We start from the raw sequence: 12698 nt of genomic DNA on the forward strand, positions 1-12698 counted from the left end.
TACATTGGTGTTTTAAGGTGAGAGTCAACTAAAGTGAGGGATATGATGGTCAGATTCCCAGTTATACTCAATATGTAAGTGAGAAGTAGAAATATAAAAATTGGAATCTGAAGTTGAGGGTCCTCTGTCAGTCCCAATAAGATGAAGGTTGTTACTGTGTGGTTTTTCATCACTGACTACTAAATTTTATTCAGTTTGATGTAAAATTTAGAGTTATTTTATTTGAATAGAGTGTGTCAAAGCTAGATGGCAATAAACAGTGACTACAAGAGATAGCATACAAAGGAACATGTGGTTTCTTTTATAAATTAATAAATGATATTGCCAATACTCTGGCTACTCAATTTTTTAATTTTATTTTATTCTTTTGGCAGTTTTGTAATAGATTTTTTAAACATATTTTAAAAAATTGTTCTACTATCTCATTTTCTTTTCCCTCACAATTTTAATCTATACCCAAGAAAGGATTTTCTCATGTGATTAGATTGTGATTCAACAAAATTGTGATTTCTTCTTATATCTAACATTTCTTCTTTATTTCAAAGATGAATATCTCCATTTAGTTTGTTTTATGACTTTTCTTGAAGATTTGGTCATGATAAAATGTAAACCTATAACAGCTGATCTGGGCTCCATCAGGGCTGCTGATCCATCTGTGACTTGTATTTTGCATCGTGGCACGATGACGAAGCATGTGCTTATGTCTTGTTTCATGTTTCAACTTCTAAATTGTTGGATCACTCCTCTGACTCTCTTCTTAAGTTTCTCTGGCAGTATGTAATTTACACTCAGTGTCCACCGGATACACGATACAGAGAGTATTTTAATGCACAATTTGTCTGCTTCATATGAAGAAATGTTGGGACCAAAGATACACAGCTGGAAAAAACCTCACATATTTTGGTCTGTTTAAGTATGGAAAACATTGTAATACCTCATTATCACTAAGTTCAGAATCAAATTAAAAATATTGAATATACTCCCTACACACCTGTCTATACTCTCTTTCTCACTCTAAGCTGTAGTGGCAGCATCATGCTGATTAAGAGCACACCTATTGTGAGACCTCCATCATGCAATACCTGGCTTTCCTGCCCACATCTCTATGACTTCAGGCAAGTTTCCCAACCTCTCAGGCCTTCAGGGTGTTTTAATCACTAAAATGGAGATAATAAGAGTATCTACCATATACAGCTAAAATGATTAGATGAGGTAATGTATTTATGATAAAATCTGATGCATAGTATATGCTTCATTTATGTCAGCTACTATTATCTCTGTCCTACAGATAATTCATGTGACATGGCCTCAAAACCACAAAATCCTAAGTGGGATTTATGGTCTGTGTAAGTGATACCTTCTTTCTACTCCACATTTCTTATAGTAAGAGGAATAGATTATATTTACTGAGAATTTATCATGTCGTAGGCCTTGTGTTAAGTGGTTTACACTGGTAATCTATCTGGGGAAAAAAAATCTCTCCTTCCACATCTCTCTCTGTCCTTCCACATTCCATCTTTACTTCCTAGTCTCCAACACTACCCAGGTATAATTCCTTATTTGTGATTTTCACTTTGAGCATCATTTCTACTGAGAAGATTTCTCAACTTTATGTCTGTATTGACTGGTCCTTATTTGTGCTCTCATAACAAATAATTGTTACTTCCATTTTAGCACTTTCGGTGAGAAGGTTAAGTTTGTTGAAATCAGGAACTGCTGTCTTTTTTACTGGGATAGCTCTGAAACTAACAATCCTAGACTTATAGTCAATGGCAAGACATATTGTTGTATAAATACATACATATCTTATTCAGTTGCCTACATATTCAAAGCTATCTTCTGTCCTATTTGGGTTTCATCTTGAAACTGCTTTCTAGGGCACCTGGGTGGTGCAGTCAGTTAAGTGTCTGACTCTTGCTTTAGGCTCAGGTCTGATCTTGGAGTTGTGGGATCAAGCCCCAGGTCAAACTCTGCCCTCAGTGGGAAGTCTGGTTGAGATTCTCTCTTTCCCTCTCTCTCTGCCCCAACTTCTCTCTCTCTCTCAAATAAATGAATAAATAAATAAATCTTAAAAAAAGAAACTGCTTTGTCACTAATTTTAATTACTAAACTTTTATATGTACCAGTATCTAAAATTAATAGTTCAGGCAGCATGAAAGGTAAAAACAGCAAAAAGGGTGGTGGTTTCATGATATGCTATTACCTTTCATGCTGGCTGAACTATTAACTGGCATCTGTGACTTGCTTTAGCTTTCAAACAGTTAAATAGTTGTATTTTTCTTTGTAGTTGTTTTGCTTTCTTGAGGACTCTGTCAGTAAGATATTCAAACTGGAGGTAAAAAATTTACATATTTAAATAATAATTTTTCACATGCTATTTTTTCTTAAAATATATTATAACTATTTTTACATTTCTATTACAAAATATACTTCTTTTAATTCTATTTAATTTCAACCCACTGTATTTATGTAATTCCAGTTTTTTAAAATTGAATGTAATCTAATTTTTTCTTTTTTTTTTTTTTGGTGTTCCAAAATTCATTGTCTATGCACCTCACCCAGTGCTCCATGCAATACGTGCCCTCCTCAATACCCACCACCGGGCTCACCCAACCCCTTCTCCCCTCCCCTCCCAAACCCCCAGTTTGTTTCTTAGAGCCCACAGTCTCTCATCATTTGTTTCCCCCTCCAATTTCCCCCAACTCCCTTCTCCTCTCCATTTCCCAATGTCCTCTGTGTTATTCTTTATGCTCCATAAATAAGTGAAACCATCTGATAATTGACTCTCCTTGAATTATTTTATTCAGCATAATGTCCTCCAGTCCTATCCATGTTGATACGAATTTGGGTATTCATCGTTTCTGATGCTCTTTATTTCGGTAAATTCTTATTATTTCAAAAATTTATATGAGAATAGCTAAAGTTTTGAATCAATTTCTAACACCCTTTTATAAATCTTTGTTTTCTACAAAGGTTAAAATGTCTGCAAAAACCAGGTTTTTATGAACACTATTGCATGATTTTGTAATAATTCCTGAAAATGAAATTTCAAGGAAAAAGATGCTCAGAAATTTTGTATACATTTACAAAGGTATCATCTATAAACTTCATTCCTATCATGGTTTCCTTCAACTCACTATGCCACTTTAATTGTATCTGTGCTAAAGTTACTGTAATGTATTGTGTCATTTTTCAAGATTATTGACATATATTTTATAAAGGCTGGTTCTGTTGGGTGTTAATTCACACAGTTTACACCATGAAATAGTCATCTGTTCAGCTTACGTTTAAAACTTTTATTCTTGTCTTCCACAGAGAAAGATTTTTTTCCCTCTTAAATTTCCATTTATGTCTCTTTAATGCATATTTTCATATTTTGAAACTGAAGTTTAAGAACTCACTAATTTTTGCATTGGCTTAATGGTTTTTCTATCGTTTTTCCTTAGCTATCATACTTAGTGTTACTAACATCATCAAAAACTTTTTTAGTTTTGAGCTGGTAGCTCCAGATTTTGGGTGTCTCTTATATAAGTGGATAGAAGGCAATATGCTTTTCAACTTCCTGGCAAAAATCAGTTAGCTTGTGCTGTGACTGGCTCTCATTTGTCCTGTAAAATACTCACTTTCTCCAGAGATGAGGGCAGGGTCATCTCTCACTGTATATCCAGCTACTACAACTAAACCCCAAGGTTTACTGTCACCTTCACTGGACTCCAGTGACAATGATATTTTTTTGAAGAACTTTGATCTTCCCAGGAACTAAAGGGGCACACCATAATAACTACAAAGGATAATTTTAATGAAGTAGAAAGATACTCTCAAGCCTCCTTAACTTCCTCAATCTATTATTCTTCACTCCAGTGGCTCCTAGAGCTTTACATGGTACCATGCTCTTTCCTGTACCCTCTAGGTGGTAACCCTTGTTCCAAAATGTTTTTCATTTATTCCATTCATTAATGCTGTTTTTAAGAGATAAGGTTTAAGCAAATAGTTTTCATCTTTAAAAGAGTTTTATATTTTAGGGGCACATGGGTGGTTCAGTGGGTTAAGCCTCTGCCTTTGGCTCAGGTCATGATCTTGGGGTCCTGGGATTGAGTGCTGCATTGGGCTCTCTGCTCAACAGAGAGCCTGCTTTCCCCTGTCTCTGCCTGCCTCTCTGCCTACTTGTGATGTCTCTCTCTGTCAAATAAATAAATAAAATCTTTAAAAAAATAAAAAACCCAAGAGTTTTATATTTTAAAAATTATCTAGGATGACAAACTTTGTCGTATCAGTGATTTTAATGTAATATACATCTTCTCTTTAAAGAGAAAATGAGTGTGTGGCAGAGATAACTTCTCACTGCACATCACTCTACATTATCTTTATGTAAACTATAAAAAGAAACATAAAAAATACATCTCAGAAAGATCTGTGTCTTTATATAATAAATATTATTTACATCTGATTTTGGTAAATCATGTTACATTTGCTTTTCAGAGAAAAATTAACATGTAAATTTACCAAAGATGGAAAAAGATGAAAGTAAAGATAAAAAGTAAAATGAAGTGTCCCCTATACTTACTCTTCCAAGGGTTAATTTTACCTTCAGTTAATTATTTAACAATGAGCCCTAAAAGTTAATTTGATGAAGAGGATCTATTAGAAAAGGTTTGTGTGGGATTTACTAGGTTCTCAGTTTATGACTCTACTTACTCTGCCTGATGCTCTGGGAGAGCCTGGAACTGCTTGTATTTTTCATCTTCATCACACTGAGATTTTCAGACCAAGAATTTTGGTCCTCTTTTTGCCCAGGAAGTATTTTCTAGCTCTCTCTTGGTTGAAAGTAAAATATAGTTAAAACATTTCCCCCTCTTGTTTTGAAGTCACCATTATGACTTCTCTGGAAAGGATAAGAGGCTTTTACACTATTAAGATTTATATGATAAATTTCAAACTAAATAATAAACAACTAAGTCCTTGGTGACCCAGTTTCAAACATCACTGATTAGCTTTTGTAATGAATCTGGGCAAAAATCCTAAGATGCAGCAGTGGGCTCAGTGTCCTTAGAGACACAGAGATAAAAAATAACAACAGACACAGGTCAAGAGGCAACAGTAAAAAACCAGATGGTCAAGAAGTAGTCTGCATTTCCTGCCTTTCTTTCCTAAAATATATGGAAGCTGAAAGATCACAACTCTATTCCAATAATCATTTTTTTTCAATCATTAAAAAGGATAAAATAGGAAAACATTAGAAAACTCAAAGCAATTAATTCTTTTTAATATTTGAAGGAAACATATGAACACATATGAATATTTATAAAAATAAAAATACATTTTCATCTTCCCCTTTCAGCACTTCCTAAGGTGGGTCTAGATAGATTCACATGTAGTTTTTTAAAAATTCATTCAAAGATATTTTTTCTTTCCATAATAAACTTAATTGTGCATATTATCATAAATAATTTTCACATCAAGCTACTATATTTACACAATAAACACCTGGTTTGGGCATTCAGTACTGCTTTTCATTTTCATATTATTTCCTTGGATTAATCCTGTGCACTTGGGAAAAACCTATAGTTTATGCTCTAGTAATTTCTTGAGATCTGGTTTGTAATGGTAACTTTTCTTTCATCTTACAATAATATGTAACATATCAAAATGTGTGCATTATACCATTGTGTTGAGGGAAATTTTTATTTAAATATAAAATTAGAATATTTAATATATTGAAAAACCAGTGACCTAAACATTCACTTTAATAGACTATAAGAAGAACAAGCTAAAACAAAATAGTTAGAAGGAAGAATAATAAAAGTAGAAATCAGCTGCATAGAGAATAAATATAATATAAAAAATAAATGCAATTGCAAAAATTATTTTTAAGAAAGTTAAACTTGTAGGTATAGTCAAGAAGAAGCAAAAGAGAAAAAATGGGAAATTATCCAAATGAAAAACAGGAATATCAATACAGATGCAACAAATATTAAAAGAATAATAAAGTATGTTATAAAGAACATTAAGCCAATGAAATAGTTTACCTAAAATCACATATTAATTTATGTTAAAAACAGAAATAAAAGAATTAGACAGAAAGAAAAAGAAAATATAAAGATGTGTCAATGTAACTCAGAATCATAGAATCTATAATTAATAATATTCTCACAAAGAAAATTCAGGGCCAAATGGCTTCACTAGTAAATTAGTCCAAATATTTAAAGAAAACAATACTAATTTTATATAAACCAATCCAGAGAAGAGTAAAAGGAAGAATAATTCTCAACTTGGTTATGAGGGCAGAATATCTTTCATGCCAAAATTGGAAACATTTTTGCAAGAAGTTAAATTACAGGTTGATTTCTGTCATAGTAATTATAAAAATCCTTAAATATGAATTATCAAGTTAAATGGAGTGTTAGAAAATGATATGTGTAACCATAAAGTGAGGTTTATTACAGAAATTCTAGGTTGGCTTAACCATTGAAAATCAATAAATACAATCCACCACATTAGTAGAATGAAGGAAAAAATACGATAATCTCAGTAATGTAGAGAAAAGCATTTTATAAACCATAATTCCCACTCATTATTAAGCATTCTCAGAAAACTAGGAATAGAAACTAAGTTTGTTAATCTGATAAAAGGAATCTAGACAACATGTTATTATTTTTTAGTGAAATATAATTGACATACAATATATTTTTTTTAGGTGTAAATTACAGTGACTCAATATTTTTACATAAAAAATTATCCTCATGATAAGTCTAGCTACCATCAGGCACTTTACAAAATCATTACAGTATTCTTGGCTATATTGCCTGTGTTGTACATTACATCCCCATGATTCATTTTATCACTGGCAATGTGTACCTTTTAATTTCCTTCACCTCTTTCACCTGCCACCCAACCCCTAGCTCCTTTGGAAACCATTTCTTCTACCTATGAGTCTGTTTCTATTTTGTTTTGTTTTGTTTTTTTTAAAGATTTATTTATTTATTTTAGAGAAAGAGCACTGGGGGCAGGGGCAAAAAGAGAGAGAGAGAGAGAGAGTCTCATGCAGAGTCTATGCTGAGCACAGAGGACAATGTGGGGCTTGGTCTCACAATTCTGCAATTATGACCTGAGGCAAATCCAAGAGTCATTCAATTGACTGCCACCCAGGCACCCTTGTTTTGTGTTTTTGTTCATTTGTTTTCTAGATTCCACATATAAGTGAAATCATATGGTATTTGTCCTTCTCTTATTTCATGTAGTGTAATACCCTCCAGGTTCATTCATGTTGTCACAAATGGCAAGATTTCATTCTTTTTTATGGCTGGGTAATAGTCCATTACAGATTATTTATATAATACATATAATTATATAATTATATTTTATTAAATTATATAAAATACATGTTAACATGTATATATAATATGTATTATAAATAATATATCATTTTATACATTATATATATCCTACCTTCTTTATTCATTCATCTATCAATGAACACATAAGTTATTTCCATATCTTGGCTATTGTAAATAATGCCACAGTGAACACAGGGGTGCAGTAATATGTATCTTAAAATAGGTGTTTTTATTTTCTTCAGATAAATACTCAGATGTGGAATTGTTTAATCATTTGGTAGTTCTATTTTTAATTTTTTGAAGAACCTGAATGCTGTTTTCTAAAGTGGATGGACCAATTTACATTTCCACCAACAGTAGACAAGAGTTCCCTTTTCTCTATAACCTCACAAATATTTGTTACTTTTTGTCTTTTTGATGATAGCCAATTTGACTGGTATGAGGTGGTATATCATTGTGATTTGGTTTGAATTTCCCTGATGATCAGTGAAGTTGAACATGTGCCTGTTGGTCATCTGTTTATCTTTGGGAAAATGTCCATTCAAGTTCTCTGTCCATTTTCTGACTGGGTTGTGTATTCTTTTTGATATTAAGTTGTGTGACTTTTTTACATATTTTGGATATCAACTCTTATCAGATGTATGATTTGCAAGTATCTTCTATTCAGTAGTTTGCCTTTTTGTTTTGTTGATGGTTTACTTCACTACGCAGAAGCTTTTCAGTTTGATGTAATCCCATTTGTTTATTTTAACTTTTGTTGCCCTTGAGTGAGGGGACTGGTCCCCCCCCCCAAATTGCTGAGACCAATGTCAGAGAGCTTATTTCCTTTGTTTTCTTCTAGGAATTTTATGATTTTAGGTCTTACATTCAAGTCTTATATCCATTTTACATTTATTTTTGTATATGGTGTAAGATAGTGGTCCAATTTTTTTTGCACAAAGCTGTCCAGTTTTCCCAACACCATTAATGAAGAAATTGTCTTTTCCCCATGGTATATTCCTGCCTCCTTAGTCATAGGTTGATTAACCATTTGTTTGGGTTTATTTCTGGGCTTTCTATTGTATTCCATTGATCTTTTTACCTGTTTTCATTCCAGTACCACCACCCTATTTTGCTCTATTTTGATGACTATAACTTTGTAATGTAATTTGAAATCAAGGCATGTGATACCTATAGGGTTTATTTTGGGGGGGTCAAATTGCTTTAGCTGTTTGGGGGGCTTTTATGGTTCCATACAAATTTTAGGATTCTTTGTTATAGTTCTGTGAAAAATGTCATTGGTATTTTAATGGGGATTGCATCAAATCTATAGATTGCTTTGGATAGTATGAACATTTTACCAATATCATTTTCTCCAATCCAAGAGCATTGAATGTCTTTTCATTTATTTGTATCTTCAATTTACCTCATCAGTGTTTTATAATTTTCAGAGTACAGACTTTCACCTCCTTGGGTTAATTTATTCCTAAGTATTTTATTCTGAATGCTGAAATCTTTTCTGTTTAGTTGAGGAATATAACAGGATGTCCACTCCCACCATTTCTATTTATTATTTTATTGGGGGGACCCAGACAAAGCAATAAAGAAAAAAATAAATATAGTAGCCTGTCATTATTTGCATATTATTTGATTGTGTATTGACATATTTAAAATTCACTACATGTAAAAATCACTTGAATTAATCACTAAATTTAAGAATTAATAATTACTAAATTTGGGAAGATTACTAGATAAAAGTCAATATTAAAGAACAATAATACCTCTAAAACTAGCAACAAACAATTAGAAAATAAAAATTTAAAAAGTCCATGTAAAATAGCAATGTGTTATCAAAGGCTGAGGAATGAATCTATCAAATACCAGTAATATGTCTATCAATGTTGTGCAAGGCCTCTATACAGTTAAAATGAAAATATTTTTGAAAGTAATCAAAGACACAAATGAGACTGTTTTAGTGGATTAGAGTTCTTAATGTTATAATGACATTAATTTCCCCCAAAGTGGCCTGTTGGTTCAATGCGATCTTAAAATCACTGAAGATAATTTTTTACTTGTAGAAGTTGCCAAGGTTTTTAAAGTTTTATGAAAAACAAAGGACTGATAAGAACAAAGTAAACTTGAGGAAGTAGAAGATAGTTATTTGGATTACACTACTTGATATGAAAACTTATTATAAAGCTACTATAAATAGAATAGTATAGTGTTGGTTCAGAGAGAAGCATACCAATGAAATTAAGTGATGAAACCTCAAAAAGATTCACTCACATATCAACTGATGATGACAAAATTGCCACTGAATTCAAGGAGAAAGGTAAATTTTTTCAAGAAATAATTCTGTTATTTTGATATTCACATGGAAAAAAAGACCATACTTCTCTATCTCAAACCATAGAAAAAGTCAATTTCACATGGGCCATTAACCTTAGTTTGTAAGAACTGTGAGTGAAACTTATATAATAGAACATAGTTATCTACCTTCATGATGTTTAGTTAACAAAGATTTCTCAAACAACAAATCCCCCAAAACAAAACAAAAAACGAAGAACCCTCTATCAACAACAGAAATGAAAGGATGGATTGGACTTCATTAAAGTTAAGATCTTTTGTTTTACAAATTTAACATAAACAACATGAACAGACAAGACATAGATAAGAGATAACTTCAGTATTCGCCTCTGACAAAGGACTGACATATAGAAAATTAATAAAAGTCCTAAAAATAAATTCAAACAGAAAGAAATCTAATAGAAAGGACAAATTATTTGAATAAGCACTTCACAAAACAGGATGTCTGATACCTGAAAAGCATATGAGGGTATTCAACATCATCAGTCATAATATGGTAAAAGTTAATAGGTCTGACAAAGTTTCATGTTGGCAAGAATATGAAGCAATTATAGTACATATACATTGCTGATAGGAAGATAAATCAGTACACTATTTTTGAGTGTTGTTTGAAAATGTCAACTAAGCTAAACATATGGCTAGCAGATAGCCTATCAATCCACTTTTAGTCCTATATTCTACAGATGTGAGTGTTTATGTCTGCCAAAAAAACATGTACAAGAATGTTCTTTGACCTTTATTTATAATAGTCACATATAGGAAACAACCTAAATATTTATTAATAGGAGATGGCTAAATTAATTGTGCTATATTTCTATAATAGACTATAACTTATAAATTGCTAACACAACAACTTGGACCACTCTACGGACATGATGTCAAACAAATGAAACTAGACCCCGCAGAGTACGTTCTATGTATTCTTATTCATTTGATGGTCGTGATTATACAAAACTGAGCCTTGGTATTGTAAGTCAGCGGAGCAGATGCATTTGAGAGGATATTGATATTGAGTGGCATGAAAGAGATGTCTTGGGTACTGAAAATGTGCTGTATCTGGATCTGTGTAATGGTTACATGAGTATCAGTACTTTTGAAAACTCATCAAGCTGTACACAGTGAATTATGTGCTATATTATATATTATCATCAATGTTTAAAAAATTTATATTTTTAGAGAGTCATACTGAAATGTATATGAAATAATATATGTATCTGTTTCAAATAATCAAGTAGGGGTTGGAAGGAATAGACCTGTTTGTAGATGAAACAAGTTGGCTATAAATTGATACTTGTTGATGTGATTGAGATAGTACTGTGCATTATGAAATTTTCTCTATGTAAGTTGAAGAGAAATGAAGTGTTTGACATACAGCTTGGGGTAGAATAAGCACTCAAAAATAATTTGTTGTTGATATTAAGATTTTTTAAAAAGATATTTTTAATATTTTAGACATTTTAAGGAATTTAGGAAACTGGTTGTAATTACCCTTGGGCTGAAAAAGTCTTAGAACAAGACCTATTGTCTTAGAACAAGACCTGGAGGACTATAACTTCTCAGTCTGGGCCCTCAGGTAAGCTACTATTAGTGGGCCTGAGCAGTAAGGGACTTTTATTCCTATAACACAGGCCTCCTCTAGCAACTTGTCTCAAGACAGGTGAGGGTTATTATTGCAATCTAAATTCCCAGAAACTGACAATTTCTAATAACTTAGTCATTAAGTCCACTCGTCGCTGGAAACACCCAGTTTGTCAGATCAGGGACTCTGGATGAGGAGGATATAATTCTTAGTATTGTCTCCTTGGGAGTGAAGTCACCTACTAGACCAATGAAGGAAATGAGAGAAGGTTGGGCAAAGGTGAAAAAATGATGTGGAAAAATGATTCCACCAGAGTCAGATCTTTTGAATGAACTGCAGTTAATGCTGTACAACAATTGATACAGAGAGTTGCCAAAAAGTTCTGCCTGCATTAGAAGGAGCTTCCCAGGTTTCCTGACCTCATTGCACTCAGCCGTCCTTCCTGCCTACTCGATGCCAAGGAGTATTGCTCTTAAAAACCACATTGCTTACATATTCAGATTCCCATTTTTTTCTTAATTTATATATATTTAAAAGTTCAACACTTTTTAAAGGAAAATTAGTTATGTTATGCTAGTGATCACTACATTTATATTATCTTTTGAAAGTTCTTTTCATTCTTAACTCACAGATTAATTTCATTTGTACATTATTAATCTTACATTAAAAAGATGTACTGCATTTTATAGGTTAAGTCTCTGTGAGCCTTTTTTAATATTAGGGATAATATTTTTAAATGTTACTTATACTGATTTCATTCCATGTACGTTTTACTTGAGGAGTCTTATGAAAACATCTATTTGGCTAAAAGTGTTTCCTTGGTGAATTTTTCTTTAGTCAAATACAGAATTTGGGGTCTAATAAACAGACCCTATATTCTGAGTCCACTACTAACCAGCACTGCTTAAATATCTGAAGCATTCCTATAGAAAGGTGATGTAAGGCACATATTTAATTCAGACATTTCTATAGCCATATTATAAATTAATCTCCCTGATATGAAGAAGTGGAGATGCAACATGGGGACTGGGGGATAGGAGAAGAATAAATGAAACAAGATGGGATCGGGAGGGAGACAAACCATAAGTGACTCTTAATCTCAGAAAACAGGGTTGCTGGGGGGAGGGAGTTGGGAGAGGGGGGTGGGGTTATGGACATATTGGGGAGGGGAGGGTATGTGTTATGGTGAGTGCTGTGAAGTGTGTAAACCTGGTGATTCACAGACCTGTACTCCTGGGGATAAAAATACATTATATGTTTATTAAAAAAATAAATTAAAAAATTTTTTAAAATCCATTTAAATGGTATATTTTATGTAATCAAATATATCAAATATTATTTCACAATCAAGGTCCCTGAAATGTCATTACAATTTTGTTTTACTTCCTTGTATTTCAAGGCATCAATGAAGGGGTCCAGGAAGTAGTTCTGAACATAGG

The 12698-nt window shown here is 32.5% G+C and overlaps 1 pseudogene; it reads left to right on the top strand.

Annotated features, from left to right (window-relative positions):
- The first annotated feature begins 682 nt into the window (after positions 1-682).
- Positions 683-12698, top strand: part of LOC132020371 (olfactory receptor 6C6-like) — an 89815-nt pseudogene continuing 77799 nt past the window's right edge.

This window comes from Mustela nigripes, chromosome 6 (assembly GCF_022355385.1).
Source record: "Mustela nigripes isolate SB6536 chromosome 6, MUSNIG.SB6536, whole genome shotgun sequence".
In the NCBI taxonomy this organism is placed as follows: Eukaryota; Metazoa; Chordata; class Mammalia; order Carnivora; family Mustelidae; genus Mustela; species Mustela nigripes.